Here is a 19084-nt window from a genome sequence, read left to right on the forward strand (position 1 = left end):
CGGATTGAATAAATTGGAGGAAGTTACGCTCAACCTATATAGTGACCAACATTCACCAAAACTGATGTTTGAATGGTTTCACTTTGATAAATCAATTCTAGCCGGAAAATCACCTACAATTGAGAGTCTTCTAGCTTCTGACTATTTACTCGTCTTCTATGTTTCAACCCGATGATGCCCCTCAACAACATCATTCGAAATCGCAATTCTGTATCCCCCTTGTCCGCTGATGCCACCGAGCACTACCTCACTGCCCATTCTCTGTATTCTCCACTGCTTCTCACTTTTGCACTGCATGTCTAGACAATCAATATTAGGTGAGTACAGGTTGTCTCCTCGAGGATAACAAAGCTATCATCTTTGAATCCTGCCATACACTCCATTCCCACGCATCCGCTTCCAAACTAAAATCATCCAAAATTCTTGAGCCGGTGGCCCAATTCACGGCATGTCCCCATTTAACCATCACTCTTGTGCTGGCTTCAAGTCAAATAACTACACAATTTGAAAATTCTTATCCCTGTTTTTAAATGGCTTCTCTCCTCGATCAACTGTTTCTTTTTATAGTATTCATTCGGGTAGTTTTCGTGTTGCTGGCAAGGCCATGTTTCGTCCCTAATTGTCCTAGTGAAGATGGCGGCGACCTTTTCTCTTGAACCGTTGCAATCCACGTGGCGTATGACGCGCACAATACTGTAAGGGATTACAGGATTTTGACCCAGATATAATGATGGAATGGTGATTTAGTGGCAAGTAAAGATGGTGTGCAACTTGGAGGAGCGTTCTCAGATGGTGGTGTTCCCATGCATCTATTGTTCTTTTCTTTCTAGATTGTAGTGGTTCCGCGTTTGGAAAGTGCTGTCAAAGTAGCGTTAGGGAGTAGCTGGAGGGTTTCTTGTAGATGGGTCACACTGTTGCCACTGTGCGTCGGGAGTGAAGAGAAAAATGTTTAAAACGTTTAACATGTTACCGACCAAGCAGAAAACTTTATGCTGGCTATTGCCCCAGTCAGCCTGCCCTCCCGGATCTCCACGTGCCTCCAATTCAGATCTCGTGTGCATGCTCAATTTTCTTTCTTTCGTCTTAATTATTTCATGGGATGTCGCTGGCAAGGCCAGCACTTGTTGCCGAATTGCCCATGAGCTGATGTTTTCTAAGCTATGCTGGAGGGCAGTTTAATGTCAACGGAACTGGTGTAGTCCTTGAGTCACATGTAGGCCGGACCATGTAAGGGTTTCAGATTTCCTTCCGTCAGGCGCATTAGTGAAGCACATCTGGTTTACAGCAGTCGGTGGTAATTTCGTGGTCACCATTACTAAGGTGATTTCCACTATTGCTTGCTCACTGACATCAACGTTATGCCACAAGCTCCGCATATCACTTATAGAATATGGGACGTCAGCTGCCCAAACACTAAGCTCTGCAAATGCATCACTAAACCTGTGCGCTACTTTAACCTAGCTCTGCTACTTCAAGAAGCGCATTAAAGCAACGTTATTTCACAAAGATTTGGTTACTTGACCTGATTGGATCTTACTTGACTTGGCATCAGGTGCTGTCTGATTTTGCTCCTCTTAAGCACCTCGAGGCTTTTCCCCACGTTTATCGTGCTGCAAAACGGCAACTTGATGTTGTTGTGCAATGAACGATCGATATGTATAATTTCCAAAGATCGCATTCGGAGATAAGCATTGACTTTGAAATTATCCCCGTATATTTATTTTTAATCACAGCGGATATCATTAACCTTTCCCTGGCTTCTGAATCAGAAGGTTATGGGTTAATCTTTCCACAATTCTGGCACTTGATCGAGGCTCATAATGCAGTCGAACAGTCTGATGGGTGCTGAAGTCTCAGTGCTGCTGTGTTCCATTTGAGAGACTTATTTTTGACCCGATCCGACAGTTCAGGCGCATGTTGAAGACTCCAAGGAGAATTGCATGAGCAGTGATATCTTCCAGAGTCTGTTATCTCTATTATGTCCAGAAGCAGCATTGTTTATACTGGCTTCCTATTTGCTTCTTTTGTTTTCTTTAGGGGTGTTTTTTTAGTTTAACTTGGTGCGGACTCAAACACTAAAGAATTTAAATTATTGAAAAAGTATTATTATTTACCTGTGAAGTATTTGGGAAATCCTGAATCAGTGAAAGGTGATCTACGAAGCAGGGTATGACTTTGTTGCCACCATCATCAACCTTGCTCAACTCACATAATTTAACATAGAATCTGTCCGTACGTCCAATGCAAAGCAGAGGCACCAAGAACTGATTTTTCAAAGAGAATCTCAGTCTGCAGTAAATCAACTGGTCGCGTTCTTGTCATCAATAGTTGCGCTGTTTTTTCTTACCCCTTGCTTACGTGCATCAGGCCGCTACTCATTGCGCCCTGTTGAAAAACACACTAAAATTAAAGGTGCAGATCGGAGAGTTTGTTGGTAGGTCGCCTTATCAGGCAGCCCACAAACATCCTCACAATCTGAAAAAGACCCATTAAAGTTTCAATGGGCAAAATAAAAACATGTCAACCAGGGATAATTGCACAGTTCACCATCTGGACAGTGCATTCTGGCATAACTTTCTGTTATACTTGGTTTGCTAGGTGAGAAACATAGCAGGAGTACAATACTTCATCCATTGTTGCTCTGAAATATCAGCCATGTCATGGAAAAATGTATGCATCGTCAAGTCAGAGAATATATGTCCAGGTGACTGTCTTGATGTACCTGACATGACTGACTGAACCAGAGTTAAGCAAATGTTGCTGAGTTTCTGAACCACCAGTAGTTAGAGCTGCTCTTTTATGTGTTATGGAATCTCTCCATGCTGGAAAACATCTCGCTGAGTGAAGGAAGCAGTCTTCTATAGGGTCTGGCTGCTATCTATGTTGAAAGCTCATAGAGTGGCAGTTATCCAGGAAAAGAATGAGGCCATTCGGCCCATCTACCCGCAGAGTGTTTGGTGAAGCTGTGTATATTACAATTAATATCCCCTACTTGGCACACGTTCAAGTGCAATAGGTTAGTGAACAGAACTTATATCCGTGTCTTGCACAATGTCAGCCTTTGAATTATCTCGATACTATTCAGTTGCGTTGACTCGAGTCCGGTTAAACAACTTAAACAGCTGGCCTTACTCTAGTACAGATGTTTCTGTAGATCGCCTGATCCTACAATGCATCATCAGCTCATATATATGAAGGGCACATGGCCTGGTATAATTCAAGATAGAGTAGGTATTGTAAGATCGGCACTCGCTTTCGAATTGTAAAATTGGAAGGTCTTGATTAGCTGTCTAGAAAACGAGGCCTGTCAGTTCATTCAACTCCTATAGAGGGGAAGCTAGCATTTGATGAGAACGGTGAATTTAATACAATATGACAATGTTTATTCTGTTGTGGTGCAGGTACTCAAAATTTCGATGCTTCTGCATTCACTTAAGCCACCTGCACTCAATACAAATCGAAATATCGGCCAGGACAAGCACCATGGCACAGCTTGCAGAATTAGAGAATTGATAGTAGTGACACATTCAGGGGATTGAGGGAATTGTTAACGTCCTTTTTAATCCAGGCGCTCACAGTTCTACCCCACAGGGTAACCATCCCTGTGGCGTTACTATGACATAATGCTGTAACTGCCATAGGGAAATATACGATACAATGTATTAGAGAATTCACAGGACCTTTGTAACGGAGTAAACAGAGAATTGTAACCATAATATATCGCGATAGTCGTAGCAAAGATGACGATACGGCAATGCTGACGTCATCGATAACAACACAATCTGATGACATTGGATAAAGACTAACGCCGCTGTTCAGATTATACTGTCAACATATATGCACGTTAACCGGTTTAAATGCTGTGGAATCATTTGTTTGTACCGACGAGTGACCTTTGCTGTAAAATGTCAATAACTCCTGAGAGGCGAACATAAACTGCGCCGATCAGGCACAGCTCAATCTTGAGCTGAAATTTGACTCCGCCCCAATTTTCCTGATGATCTCTTAGGTTAGTTTAGCCTGTGAACTGCAAGTGATTCGAGCCTGAGTCCACCCTTCAGATAGGGGCCGAGTTCGCCTTCTAAATATATTTTTGATTATTTTGATGTTATCGGCTGCTAAAAGAGTAAAAATATACTTCAATCACATCTGATTGATCATTTTTCGTGGAAAAGTGCAAATGATGCACACATTATCATTTAAAATAACTCCTCTGTCCTAGGGGCCCTGTATGACCACGATTGTCAGCACCCAACCTGCATCCTCATGTTTTCGGAAAGTTACTTGAATCGACTTATGGTCTTTTCATGTTCAGTTACTTTGACTTCCAATGCTGCATACCCCTGCCAGCTGCCGCATTTTTGTTATATCTAGTCTATATTCAACCTGATCTCATTTATAACACACTCCGTTAATTTATTCTAGAACGTCCCCAAATAATGGAAGGTCTGGACGATTTGGTGGAGGAAGACGGATTAGAAAATTTCGATGAGGATGTAGGCACTGCATCAACAGTTGTCGCTTTCGTCACTTTGTTCATTCTAAGTATGATATACAGCTCGTACGTGACATTCCTTAAGGTAATGATGGCTCACAATAGTATCGGGAAAATGTGTAAGTTTATTCAGCAATTGAGTTTCTTCCCGAGATATAGCAAAGATACAGATGAAGAACTAAACATTTCAATATTTGCATAATTTCAACCTTTCCCACAGCGTCAGGTTTAGTTTCATTAGTAATTTCCATCTAATTAAGCGACATATTTTATAAGCCTCCCTAATACGAAGATTGAGGAGAAGACTTAATGCATAGTAATATTATTGCCACGTTAAGGAGGAGAATATGTCAATAAACATAAAAAGATGCATTGTTTCTAGATTCTGGATCTTTAGTGATCTTTAATGATTAGACACAGTTGGTGATGTGATGGAAAATCCCGTGAAGCATTGAGCATGAGGTTTCTGAAGTCACGAGAAATTTTCTCTGAGAGAAAGGGTTTGCATGTAAACCTGGATCACTGTAAAGAGATGAAGAAAGTATTGATTGCAGATTGATGGGAGAAGGATCAATGTGAATAGATGAGAAAATAATTTATTATGATTGCTGGGAGGTGGAATACAGTGCGGGTTGAGGAAAGCACTAGCTCACAAGTATGTGAGGTTAATCACTGTGAAATGATTAGGTAAGTGTAACCTATGAAATGATGGGAAATGGATCACTGTGGAGAAACGAGGAAAACAGTGACTATGGAAGGATAGGAGGTGATTTGGCCGTTGGAGAGATGAAAACAAACATTGACTATGGAATATTACCAAACAGGAACATTGTTAACAGGTGAGAAGGGAATTGACTACGGAAGGAATGGAGAAAATGTTCGCTTTTAAATCGATAAGCAAATGATACAAAACGAAGGTCGGTGGGCACAAAAATCCACAATCATAGAAAAATAAACTATAGATGTGGGATTCAATTTTAGCAAATGACTACAGTTAAGGTTAGAATTAAACCGAAGTGGAAAGATTCTGTCAAGAAGAATACAAAGGGAAGTTTGACAGCTGGGTGCTCACCCTCCTCCGCCTTTCATTCAGATTGTGGCTGATCTGTGCTTTAGCCAATTAAGCACACCTTGCCTTTATGTTTATTAATATGCCTAACTAACAAAGGTCTGTCAAATGCAGCTGTAAGCATTTAAATTGGCATCCAACCTCAACATTCTTATTTTCATTTGGGCAGAGGGGAGAGTCTTAGATTGCGTCCAGCCAATGCGTAAAGAAGTGTTCCCTCGAATCGTCCCTGAAATACCTAACTCTACTTTTAAGGTTTTTTCCGCATTGTTGTCGTACGGTAGATTTTTTGTTTTTAAATTATTTCTATATTAACAGCCATGTCAAGTAATTATTTAAGCTGCTCAATTAGATCACCCTGTAATCTTCAAAGCAACACAAGCCGATTGTGAAGATCATGCGGGCATATTTTTAATCGTTGTATGACCGATGTCGTTCCCGTGAATCTCTGTTCCATCCCTGCACGCACTTCCTGATATGGGCTTCCCAGAACTGAACATAGTAACGAGAGCTTAGTACAACGGAGACAAGACATCTACCCCTTTGTATTCCACCTACCCCACGCCCAGGGTTAAAACCAACTATCCATTTGCTTCTTTAACTATTTGTATTCCTTTCCCACTAACTATAAGGATTTCCGTAGTTGGAAAGCTAATTATACGAGATGTTCTATAGTTTCAATCGTCTCATTGTTAGAAAATAACAATCGTCTATCTTTCTTAAATGCAGACTAGATGACCTCACGTTCCCAGAGGGAACTTTACCTATCATTGTGCAGAGCCTACCCCAATCCCCCATTGATTTAATTGTAGAAGACCGTTTGCGACTTTCTACTCTTTGCTGTGCTGCTTAAGTTATCATTGTCATCAAACTTAGGTGTACGGCTCTCTATTCCGTCTTCTCAAACCGTTTACAAGCATCGCAGAAAATTTACATCCCGATTCCGAGGCCCCCCTTCCAGAGACATTTATTCGACAATTCTAACACTGGAAGCTGTTTCCATTATTTACTAAAATCTACTCATAATCGTTTCTATTCCGATGTCCCAGGTTTTCCAGTGCCTCCACATAACTGAATGTTTTATTTCTGGTGCCATTCCAGTAATTCTCATTGCTGCTGTCGCTAAGCCTTTAAAGCCTGAAGGGTAGAGCTCAGAACTGGAGGCAATACTGATCTATGGTTCCTGGAATATTCCCCACCTCTGGGGCGAGGGGAGCTGGCGTGTAGGTCAATGGCATAATGTTATCCTTTTTTTTTTGGACAGGGTGTGTCATTGATAAGCTTCCATTCCCCTGTGATTTAAACCATATCAAAGCAGAAGTAGAACGTTGTGTCCAGACTATCTGTAATTGTAATCTGTACTTCATTAATCCGTTTCGGATGCGTCCCATTCAGCTGGGTGAATTGTTCACTTTGCGCACTGGCAGAACATTAACTTCTTCCCTTGCATCTGTGTTTCTCCTCTCGGTTTGTTCTTTCCAGTGCCACCTCCTGACTGTGACATTTGCAGCGTTATCTTCTTCCCTCAAGACATATGGAAAGTATTAACTTAGCCCCTAAGCCGCTCCCTCTGCCTCCAGAACAGAGTTAACTTTCGCTTTCTATTCGACTGATCCTTACTTTGGCTACACGTTTTCTCTTTACATGTTTAGAACAGTGGTTTAGACTCACCTCTCTGTTACCGGATAGTCTATTGTCAAATGCTCTTTGCCACTTTTATTTAAGCTCTTAGCTCTACCTTTGTGTGTTCTGTGTAACCAAACTATTACCACTCAGAGAGCCTCCTCTTGTTCATTTAGTGTTTTGCTTACATTCTTTCATTTCAATCCATCTGGAGCACATCACCTTTCCATTCACCGAAATTAACGCCACCTCCGTTGAATATTTTCACATATGATTAGTCCTTTTAGAATCCATATGTACTTTAAACATAATGATATTATCATTAGCTTCCCATAATATCTCCGCCTGCTACATGCTTCACTTAATTCCTTAGAGCTAGATCCGCCACTGTTTCCTTCCTTGCTGGGGGTGTAAAACACAGTGACCATGAGAACTATCTTATCCACATTGCAGGAGTTCCTCCATGTATATTTGTTTGATACTGTTTCTTTCAGCCACGTATAAGAAATGTTGCCCCCTATCGCCACTATGCTGAATTTCTGTGATGTTCCTGTAGTTTTGCTCCTCCATTTCCTCCCCACGATGTTGTGGTCCATAGTATAAACCTAGCACTTATTAGGTTTTCTGCTATTCATCAGTTCTACTGAAACGAATTCCGTGTTTGAACTCTCAAGTAGACCAACACTTTCTCGTGCTTAAAAAATATATTTGATAAATGTGCCACCCTCCCTCCTTTTTTTGCCTTGCTCATCTTTCCTCAAAACATTGTCGACATGATTTCAAAATTGCGATGTCTTCCCTCATGTCACCTAGGTCTCCGTTATTGCGGTTACAATATGATGCTATGTGGCCTCGCGTGCCTGCAACCCAATGATGTTAATTAACATTTACCGGGAATTAACACACATGGACACAATGGGATCTTGATTGTTTTTCAATTCTCCCTGAATTAACCCTTCTAACTCGGAGCTGTTCTTCAATCAAATCCAGTTTGTTTCTTTAAGCTCTCTGCAACTTTTCTCTGCCCTCCAGTTCTTCATCTGCTGGGTTGGGGGTGCGCCTTCTCTGCCATACTCATTTAAAGCCTCCGCCACGATTTGGTTAATATTCCTGCGACAGCATTGTTTCCAGTCCTCTTTGTGTGCAAGGCGTCCACCTTGTCAGGTCCCAGCAAGCCCTCAAATGGCACCACTGGCCCCGTAATTTGAAGCATCTTCTGAACAGTTTCGCCACTCGTGCATTAACCTGGTTTATGTTGCTGCTCTTGCACTAACTGTCCTGTAGCACTGGGAATAATCGAGAGATTGCCAACATGCAGGTTGTGCTCTAGGTGCTGAAACTATTTCGGTCGTACCTCAATCCTTTCCCTACCTATATCATTGGTTGAACATGGGCCGTGACGTTTAGTCGTTTTCCTTCCCTTCTCAAAATCTTCTTCGTCCACTCAGTGATGTTACTGACTTTGGCACAATTGAGGTAAAGCGAACCTCATGTTGGTGGTGGCAGAAGCGGCGGCCATTTCCCCGGACTATCGACTTCCCTAAGGAATTGCAATCCTTCACTTTGTGATTCACCAAAGTGTTTCAATCTGGCCCATAGTGCCGTGGATGATTACTACACAGCTGTACTCAAAACCCGATTTGAATATGTAACAATCCTGGAGGATTCCTGCACTGTGAGCATATCCTTATGCTATCGGATGGCCAGCCACTTACTAACCTCCTGAACACTGGATCGGCAGGATGACAACCTGCTGGGATTAATGCACTTCAGGAGATTCTCAGGCCCGCAGTAACTCCAGCTGCTCCTAGATTAATATACACGAGTTGTTTGAGTTCCTTTGCACCTTACTCATTTTTATTATTTTATTCATGTTGGAAACATGATGTTTATTTATGAATTTTGATCAGAGAAACTTTGATGTCCTCTACCGTGGGACCGTAAACCGAAGTCCCGTTTGCTTCCTCAGACGGAAGCAAACGATCCTATGACATTATTTCAAAGAAGGGCAGAGAATTTCTCCCCCATGCTCTGGTAAACCCCTATCACTCAATCAACATCATGAAAAGGAGATTATCTGGTCATTATCACATTGAGCTTTCTGGTAGATTGCTGTGTGGAAATCGACTGCCACGTTCCATGCATTACAAAACTGATTACAGCTCAAGAAGATTTCACTGGTCAGAAAGCGCGCTGGACGTTCTGAGGTGGTAATAGCGCCACATAAATGCGATTCTTCCTTTTTATTAATATTTCTCTCTCTTATATACAATAATTTTCCAACTGTCTACTTATTTAACTGTCATTTTGAATAAAGACTTATTCCACAGATTGCACTTGGTTTTAGACCCCTCCGTATAATCCAGTAGGAGAGCAACACATTGATACATAGTTGGAGACAACAGGCATGTCTGAAATTAAACAAGTTACTAAACATCAAAATCTGAAAACTTACACCTTCAAGTGTGAACATTTTTTCTTTTTTTCTCTCTCACACTTGATATGTTTCACTCATCTCTCTAGTTTTCCATCTCTCTTTCCGACTAACCATCTCCCAGCCTGTCATCTATCTGTTTATATCTGTATGTACGTAATAATATTTCTCTCATGCACACACACACACACACACACACACACACACATACACACAAACACTAGAAAAATCTGTGGCATTGCACAGGGAGGATCGGGAGCAAGTACTGCTTTCACATGTACAAAGCAAAGGATAATTAGAGCAAGTATATTATTCAGTTCACATTCCAAAGTCATTTTCTCAGTCCTTATTTCCCCCATGGCGTTATAAATTCCTTTACTGCACATTTGGAATGTAGATTGTGAACATTCGCTTATTCGGTAGTGAGTACAAACAAAAAATAAAAACAATGATTTTTTCAGCATGCCCATCCTCTCTGACAATGCTGTCGATCGCAATCTATACTTCAACCAACTGCACTTCTCTCCTCCCAAAACTGCAGTAGGTTTAACCATTTAGCTACAATATTGTCCATGTAACATCAACGTATTTTCTAAATGTTACGTCATGATCCATGATATTAAAATGGAAAATGCATACACTTATTCACCTTGTGAGATCGTACTGCGAAACAATTCACTGGAATTTGAAGGAACAGAGGAGAGCACATATACGATCACTGACAATACTAACCGAGTGTGCATTAGACTTTGAACAGAACATGGCATTACAATAGAAAGCAGTTTAATTTAACTTGCGGGTAAATGAATGACAATTTATGTGCCCATAAAAATCATGTGAGGACCGGCTTTTTGCGTGTAGGGATCGCCAACGGTAATAATGTTGAAATGGGAAAGTTCTGAACAGATACACACGAATAAAAAAAATTGTTGTCCAGGTCAATATTCCATTGAAAGCTAGTGGGTGATGAAAATACGAATGCGATGGCCTTTTTCTGCTCCAAACATATTGAGTAAGCAGCATTTTTTTTAAAAAAAAGTCCATTGTACAAATCTCATTTGGAATGCAATGTTCAGATCATAGGAACTGCAGATGGAGTACGTTAGGTGTGCTAGGGGTAAAGCAATGATTCACAAGTATCGTTCAATTTGTTTCTGAAAATTGTATAATTATTGTTGGGTATTTAAAATCAGGTAACAAATAATTCACTTTTCATTTATAAGATCGAGAAGACACACGACAAGTGAGATTATCTGCACTTAGGGTTCTGAATGTTGATTGTGGGGGGTAATTACCGAAGCCCAGAAAGCTCCTTATCTTTCACGATAGCTATCCATAGTATACACTGGACTTTTCAGATGAATTGCACATCATCTTTTTCATTGCGTTACTCACTGGGTTTTAATGCTATACTTTTTTTCACTGCAGGTGAAATAGCAGCTGCTTGACCAGAGGGAACTTCAGCTTTATATTCAAAGCTTGTTGGCGAAGATCTCTTGGGGCCGGATTGTCTCACTCTATCAGCGTTAGCAGCTGCTCCATTGCACCACTTCACCTTGTGGTTGCTGCATAGTCTCAGCCAATCCATGGCAACACTGCTTAATATACTTCTATTAGCTCATAAATTACCGCTTTCTTTGTTAAGCAAGAGCGCTAAATAGAATTATGCATCATTACAACAACCCATTATGTTCGGCAAATCCCACAGAATCAATTCAAATAAATTGAGAAGAAAACATTGAATGCTGTTATGTGTTCGTACAACTTTTGAAATAGTAGGTTTGTTTCTTGTCTCAGACATTTGTTAATTATTTCATGACAATTTGAATTGGAAAATTAACAAGAAAAACGCTCTTACCACGTCCGTGAGCTCGCAGACAACCCACCATGCTTGTCGAACCTGCCCTTGTCCTAGGAAGATTTAAGGCTTGCCAGCTGTTACAGAAGGTCCAGGCATTCCCTATAGGAAATGAAAACACACATGTCAATAATACCAAAAATACATCGTGGAAACAAGATCTGCGGCAATAGTAAGCATTCATCTGTTCATCGCTTATATTGATAATCCCATTTTGTTAAGGAAAGACTTTCTCTACTGGCATTTGTTCCAGAACTGTTAATAGACCATAGCTGAATGTGGAAATTATTTAATTAGTGCTACGTAACTGAGCAAATTTTCAAAAAGTTTTGTGCGTATCTCACATACAGCCTCCAGAGGAGCACAGCATTGCATCTTCGCTTACCAGCATCATGCGAGTAACATAGACATTGATTTCTGGCACAGTCGCACGGGCTTACATCCTTGTAGAGACCCAATGGAAACTAAAGGCTGGCCTGACTGCTTGTTAGCTACACAGATTCCTGAAACATATGTTTAAAAACAAAGCCCTTGTTTCGACACATGCTTGTGAATTACTCTGGAGGCTTGTTGCTCTGAAATCCCTGATGCCTCCAAATCAATTCCTCTGAAGATCTATTTCTGGCCAAATTTTTAACATGTTTGAAGAGAACCCGATAAGGGCACAAGAAGGGAGAACCCATATCACAGAATCACAAAATCATAATGGCACAGAAGGAGGCTATTCGGCCCATCGTGCCTGCATCTGCTTCCCAAATGTGCATAACGCCCTAGTGTCATTGCCCTGCCTTTTCCCCGTACCCCTGCACATTGTTTCTATTCAAACAAATATCCAATGCCCTCTTGAACCTCCATTGAACCTGCCTCCTCCATACCGCCAGGCAGCGTCTTCCAGACCTGAACCACTATTGTGTGAAAGCGTTTTCTCTCACGTCGCATTTGCTTCGTTTGTAAATCATTTTAAGTCGGTGTCCTCTCATTCTTTATCTTTTAACGACTGGCAACAAATTCTGCTTATCTAATCTATTGAGGTTCCTCGTGATATCGATCATCTCTATCAAATCCCCTCTTAGCCTTCATCTCTCCAAGGAGAACAGTCTCAACCTCTTCAATCTTTCCACATAGCTGAAGATTCTCATCCGTGGAAACATTCTGGTAAACCTCTTCTGCACTCACCCCATTGTGTTTACATCCTTCCTATAATGTTGCAGCCAGAACTATACACAATACTCCAGCTGAGGCCTAGCGAGTGTCGTACATAAAATCAGCGAACCCCTGTGCTCTTGAACATTATGCCCCAATTAACAAAGCCCAGTATACGATCTGCTTTATTATCTGCTTTATCCACCTTTCCTGCCACATTCAATTGACACAATGCACATATACACTCCAGGTCTTTCTGCTCCTGCACCCTCTTTACAATTTTATCCCTTATTTTAGGCTGTCTGTACATGTTTATCCTATAAAATACAACACTTCACACTTCTTCGCATTGAACTTAATCTGCCACCTACCTCCCCAGTCCATCAACTTGGCGATGTCCTCTTGGAGTTATTCACTGTCCTCCTCGCTGTCTACAACACTCCCAAGCTGAGTATCATCCGCAAGCGTTCAAATTCTCCCCTTCAAACCAAGATCTAGATCATTAACATATATCAGGACAAGCAAGGGTCCCAATGCCGACCCCTGGAGAACTCCACTGCAAACCTCCCTCCAGCCAGTAAAATATCCATTGACCATTAGTCTCTGCCTCCTATTTTTTTCAGATAATTTTGCGTCGATGTTGTTACTGTTCCTTTTATTCCATGAGCAATAACTTTTCTCACATGTCTGTTGTTTGGCACTGTATCGAATGCCTTTTGAAAGTCCATGTACACCACTTCAACAGCATTACCTTCATTGACCTTTTATGTTGCCTCTTTAAATAACTCCAGCAAGTTCGTTAAGCACGATTTCCCCCCGCAAAATCCATGCTGGCTCTTACTTATCAACCATTATGTTTGCATGTGACTGCTAATTCTATCCGTAATAATTTTTTTTCTAGAATCTTGCCCACAGCTGAAGTTAAGCTGACTGGTCTGTAATTACTGGGCTTACTCTTACAACCTTTCTTGAACAAGGGCATAATGCTTGCAATTCCCCAGCCCTTTCCAAAAAACTACCCTGCCCAAATCTAGAAGGGGAATTCTCCCCATTATACAATTTCAGATACAAACACAAATATATGATGTTCTCAACAATTAAGACGTAAATTGAGTGACAATTATAATATACACAGATAGGGTTTTTTTACATTCAGTTAGATCATGGCTGATGTGCACCTAAACTTCATTGTTCTGCATTGCCTCAAGATCTTTTGTTGCCTTTATCTGTAATGGCAAAATTTGCTGTGATTTGTCTAAATGAAATGTTAGAAACATTGGGAACTTATGCCCATTGGTAGTCATGTGGAGATTGCATGTTCTCAACAATACATTTAATATTCATCTTTGTTTTAAATGTTGCTTCAGTGTTATTATTTAGTCACTATTTTATACTCTGTACACGCAAATGTTTAGAATATAATAAATTAAGCTGTGTGATGCTGAAGCTCACCGTTTTTTTTAAAAAAAAAACTGTGTCCCGCCTTTATTTCTAATGTTTGTTTTGCTTATACACTTTGTTCAAGTTTACGTTTGCTCCAATGATTACGTTAATGAAACTCACCCTTAAATATCATTAATTATAAAACATCAAAATGGAAATAACGAGAGATGCAATTCAATTGAACAATAAGCTTTTTAACCCCCATTTATTATTGCGGCTATTTAATTGACTAGAGCAACATAGGCTTGGGTGGATGAAGAGAACCTGGGAAATAATCCAGACCATTTATTAGGTCTAATTATTCAGCAGCATATCAGATATTTAAACACAGTCCACATATATTGTTAGGTATTGTGTATTCACTCTTAGCAGCTATGTTCTGATAATTAGTTTGTTGAATTAACAATCATCAATTTACTGAAGTGACGTTTATGATTCAATATAGTTAGTTAAATTAACTGTGTTCTGCGGGAACAAGGCTTGAGATGAATAGGCCGCTATGCAACAGGGAACGAGAGCTTAGTCCTGAACTTGGAGCACCTGGAAATTATTGGTTCATTCATGGCAAGTTTGCACCTCTGGTTACGCCTGTTATTATTGACCATCCCTAATTACAATTGAAAGGTGGTGATGCGCCGCCTTAATGAAATGCTGCGGCCCACGTGGTTTATGTGTAAAAACGTTTTGTCAGGAAGGCAGTTAGAGGGCTATGGACCAGCAGCATTGATGGAACGCCGACATATTTCCAAGTCAGGGTGGCGTTTGGTTTGGAGGGGAACTTGCAGTCGGTGATGTTCCATTTCATCTACAGCCTTTGTCCTTCAAGTTGGCAGAGGTCACGGGTTTGGATCGGGCTGTCGATGGAGGCTTGGTGAGTTGCTGAAGTTCATTTTGTGTGGTACATACTGCTGTCACTACCTGTCGCCGATGGAGGGAGTAAATGTTTAAGGCGGTGGATAAGGTGCCATGGATGTGGTACCATTTCCTGGGTGTTGCCGAGTTTCCTGAGTGCTGTTGGAACTGCAAACATCTGGGCAAGTGGACAATATTCCATCACACTCCTGACTTGTGCCTTGTAGATCGAGGACAGTTCGTGGGGGGTAATGAGGTGAGTTTCTCACTTCAGAGTTCCTAGCATGTGAACTGCTCTTTTCGCCAAATTATTCATCTGGATGGCACAGTTCAGTTTCTGTCCAATAGTAATACCCACAATGTTGATATTGGGAGGATTCGGTGATAGTAATGTCATTGATTGTCAGACAGAAATGATTAGATTCTCTCATATTGGAGATGACCATTGCCTAATAATGGTATCAAACGAATGTTCGTTTCAATATATCAGCCCAAGTCTAGATATTGTCCTGTTCTTGCTGCCCAAGGTCAGGAGCTGCTTCAATGTCTGTCGTGCGGATATTCGTGTTGAACCTTGTACAATCATCAGCTAACATCACCACTTCTGACCTTATGATGGAAGGAAGGTCATTGATGAAGCAGCGGAAGATTTTTGAGCCGAGAACACTACCCCAAGGAACTCCAGCAGGAATATCCTGGGACTAAGATGATTGACCTTCAAAAGTCACAATGATCTTCTTTTGTGCTAAGCTTGACTCTCACCAGTTTCCCATTGACTCGAGTTATTTTAGGCCTCCTTGATGCCACACTCGGTCAAATGATGCCTTGATGCCAACAACAGTCATTCTCACCTCACCTCTTGAGTTCAATTCTGGTTCATATTTGGATCATGAATGTAATTGTGTTCAAAGCTGAGTAGCGATGATGCAACCCAAACTGAGCGTCAGTTAGCAGATAGCTGTTTATTAAGTACGTCTATATGACACTGTTGAAAACACCTCACATCACCTCGTTGATAACCAAGAGTAAACTGTTGGCGGTGTAATTGGCCGTGTTGGATTTGTTCCTTCTTTTTGTGCACATGCTAAAATTGGGCAACGTTCTACTTTGCAGGGTATATGCCACTGTTGCAAATACACTGGAACAGGATGGCTAGGGGTACAGCTAATTGCGGAGGACAAGACTTCAGCACAATTGCTGGAATGTTGTCAGGGCACCAAATCTTTGCAGTTTCGAGCACCTTCAGCAGTTTCCTCATGAAGTGGGGTGAATCGAATTGGCTGAAGACTGGCTCTTCTGATGCAGCTGACCTCAAGTGCAGGGCGAGGTCAACCATCCACTGGGCATTTCTGGCTGAAGGTTGTTGCAAATGATTCGGCTTTGTCTTTTGCACTGATGTTCTGGGCTCGCCCACTATTGGTGATGAGGATATTTATGGATTCTCATTGTCTTGTTAGTTGTTGACTTATCAAAGCCCTTTTATGACTGGATGTGGCAGGACTGCAGACCTTCAAAATGATACGTTGGTTGCGGGATCACTTACCTCTCTCGCTCGCATGCTGTTTCTGTTCTTAGGCAATCAAGTAGCTTGTGTTCTCACTTCGCCATGTTGACACCTCAATTTTTGGCCTGCCTGATTCTGCCCAAGCCATGCCCTCCTCCACTCTTCATTCAACCAGAGTGGATCCACTGATTTGATGGTAGTGGTGCAGTGGGCTATTTGCCGGGCCTCGAGGTTATAGATTGCGGTTGAATAGAATTCCACTGCTGCTGATGGTCCACATTGCCTCATGAATGCCCAGTTTAAAATTGCAAGATGTGTTGGAAATCAATCCCAAATAGCACAGTGGTAGGTGCCATACAACAGGAATCTCTCTGGTAAGTGTTTTGCAAGATAGAATTTAGATTAGTAGTCACTCTCTAATATGAAACCTAGGCATGCTAGTTAAGAAGCCTAGTTAACAGAAACGCCTATGTTTCTTTCAGTTATCAGTCAGCGCTGAAAGTTGCTACCTGAATAGATGTTATTTACTATATCAGAAATCTGTCTTAGCAGTTGCATCTTGGTTTGAACCATCTGCTCTCTCGAGAGAAGTATACAGAGTGAGATGACAAAGTGAGATGACAAGGCTTGCCTGCGACGAGGAACAAATGCCAATTTAGGAATTTTGTGTTAGTGGGAAATCGGTGCAGTGGGAGAAGGAGGTGCCCTTTTTGTACCATTCTGGGGCCTTCAGTTGCTTGCAGGGTTTTTTTTTGCCAAAAAGCTATGAGGAATAACTCGCTATTAGTTTAGCTGTATCAATTAGTATCTTATTGATTTTTTAATTAAATAACTTTATTCAGACATGACAGCGATGCTGACGTGCCGTAACTCAAAAACGTCAGAATTTGTGGAATGATTGCAATCCCAAAAAACTAAATCTGTGGCAAGTGACTTCGCCTATGATCTGTTGAGCAATGTTGTGGTTTCTGCGGTACACAGATACCTCAAACAAGAAGATTGGAAACACAATTATGTGGGCTCTTTATTTCAAGGGGTGAAACCAGATGCACCAATCTCTGCAAGTCCGTGGACAGGTCCTGTCTCTCGAGCTGCTCATATCTTCAGCGTGATGATTAATTGAGCATATACATCAAAATCTCTCTCATGGTTTTAGATACGCTCCTTAAAGGAATTCCACAACAAGCCAGAGTCCCAGACTTTGTGTAGCATCTGGGAGGGGGATCACTATCCGGGCATTGTGTTCTAGGAGGCATTCTCAACCCTTTCGGTCAGGTAGAAAGTTAGAGTCTTTCAATTACCAGAGACAGAGGGTTATGACTGTGAGATAGGCAGGGATCAGGATTCTGTGGATAATGATGGGGAGTTTTGAGCCTTTGAATTTGCCCAAGAGACCGAAGTGCTTGGGAGCGATTTGAATGAGCAGAAAGACTGCAGTTTGTTGAACAAACTGAGAATGGCACCAGCGTGCAGGATAGCATTCAATGGGTGTGGGGGTGGTAAGGGGCAGCGGAGTGGGGTAGTGGAAAGAAATGTCGTAATGCCAGAGCAAAGTGCAGTCAGGGTGTAGACGCTGTTACTTGCAGCTGCGGCTTGAAGAACCGAACGTTGTGCTTAGTATTTGAGGGAGTAACATGTGCTGTCGATGTTGGGGAACTCGTGAATATACTGTATTTAGATTTGCAGAAGGCATTTGATAAAGTGCCAGTTCAGGTGTTATTGCGTAAATTAAAAGCTCTCATGGTATAAGGCATAACATATTCGCATGGCTAGAAGATTGACTGGCTAACGGGAAGCAGAGAGGAGGCATAAATGGGCCTTTTCAGCTTGGCAGGATGTAACGAATGTTGTGCCACAGGGGTCAGTGCTGGGAGTTCAACTGTATACAATTTATATTAATGATTTTGATGAAGTTATGGGTGGGAATGTTTGCAAATTTTCTGATGCTGAAAAGATAGGTCAGAAACTCAGTTGTGAAGAGGACATAAGGAGGCTACAAAAATACAATTAGGTTATGCGAGCGGGAAAAAATCTGACAAATGTAACATAATGTGGGAAAATGTGAAATTGTCCATTTTTTCAGAAAGAATAAAAGAGAAGCACATTATCTAAATGTTGAGAGACTGTGGAACTTTATGGTGCAGAGTGATCTGGGTGCCTTAGTGCATGAATCACAAAAGGCTAGTATGCAGCACATCAAGTAATTAGAAAAACTAATAGAATGTTATCATTAATTGGGAGGGAATTGATCACATAAGTGGGGAGGTTATGCTTCAGTTATACAGGACACTAGTGACACCACACCAGGACTATTGTACACTGTGCTCATCACGTTTTTTTGAGGAAGGATGTAAATGTTATGGAAGCAGTTCAGAGAAGGCTTACCAGGCTAATACGTGGAATGGGCGGATTGTCTAATGAGGATATCTTGGAAAGGCTAGGCTTGTATCCGTTGAAGTTTAGAAGAGTAAGGGGTAACTTGGCTGAAACATAGAAGGTCCTGAGGGGTCTTGACAGTGTGGATGTGGATTTGATGTGTCCTCTTGCAGGAGAATCTATAACTCAAGTTAACTGTTTAGAAATAAGGAGTCGCCCATTTCAAATGGAGATGACGCGATCATTAATTTCTCCCAGAGGGTCATGCATCTTTAGTACTCTCTTCT

At 41.3% G+C, this 19084-nt stretch overlaps 1 protein-coding gene and 2 long non-coding RNA genes across 3 annotated transcripts in view; 2 read left to right on the forward strand and 1 right to left on the reverse strand.

The window, feature by feature from the left end:
• LOC144698497 (uncharacterized) overlaps positions 1-19084 on the forward strand; it is a 757701-nt gene that overhangs the window by 618442 nt on the left and 120175 nt on the right. The gene's annotated exons all lie outside the window — the stretch shown is intronic.
• Positions 4452-11187, forward strand: LOC144697572 (uncharacterized). The gene is made up of 2 exons (XR_013580395.1): positions 4452-4580; positions 11050-11187. It is a non-coding gene; the product is annotated as an uncharacterized LOC144697572 (long non-coding RNA).
• Positions 6963-19084, reverse strand: part of LOC144697566 (uncharacterized) — a 52646-nt gene continuing 40524 nt past the window's right edge. Inside the window, exons 3-4 of the long non-coding RNA XR_013580389.1 lie at positions 11480-11581; positions 6963-7088 (exon numbers count right to left, since the gene is read on the reverse strand). This is a non-coding gene — a long non-coding RNA (uncharacterized LOC144697566). The remainder of the gene's footprint in view (positions 7089-11479; positions 11582-19084) is intronic.

The sequence above is a fragment of the Cetorhinus maximus genome, chromosome 23 (genome assembly GCF_964194155.1).
Source record: "Cetorhinus maximus chromosome 23, sCetMax3.hap1.1, whole genome shotgun sequence".
NCBI lineage: Eukaryota > Metazoa > Chordata > Chondrichthyes > Lamniformes > Cetorhinidae > Cetorhinus > Cetorhinus maximus.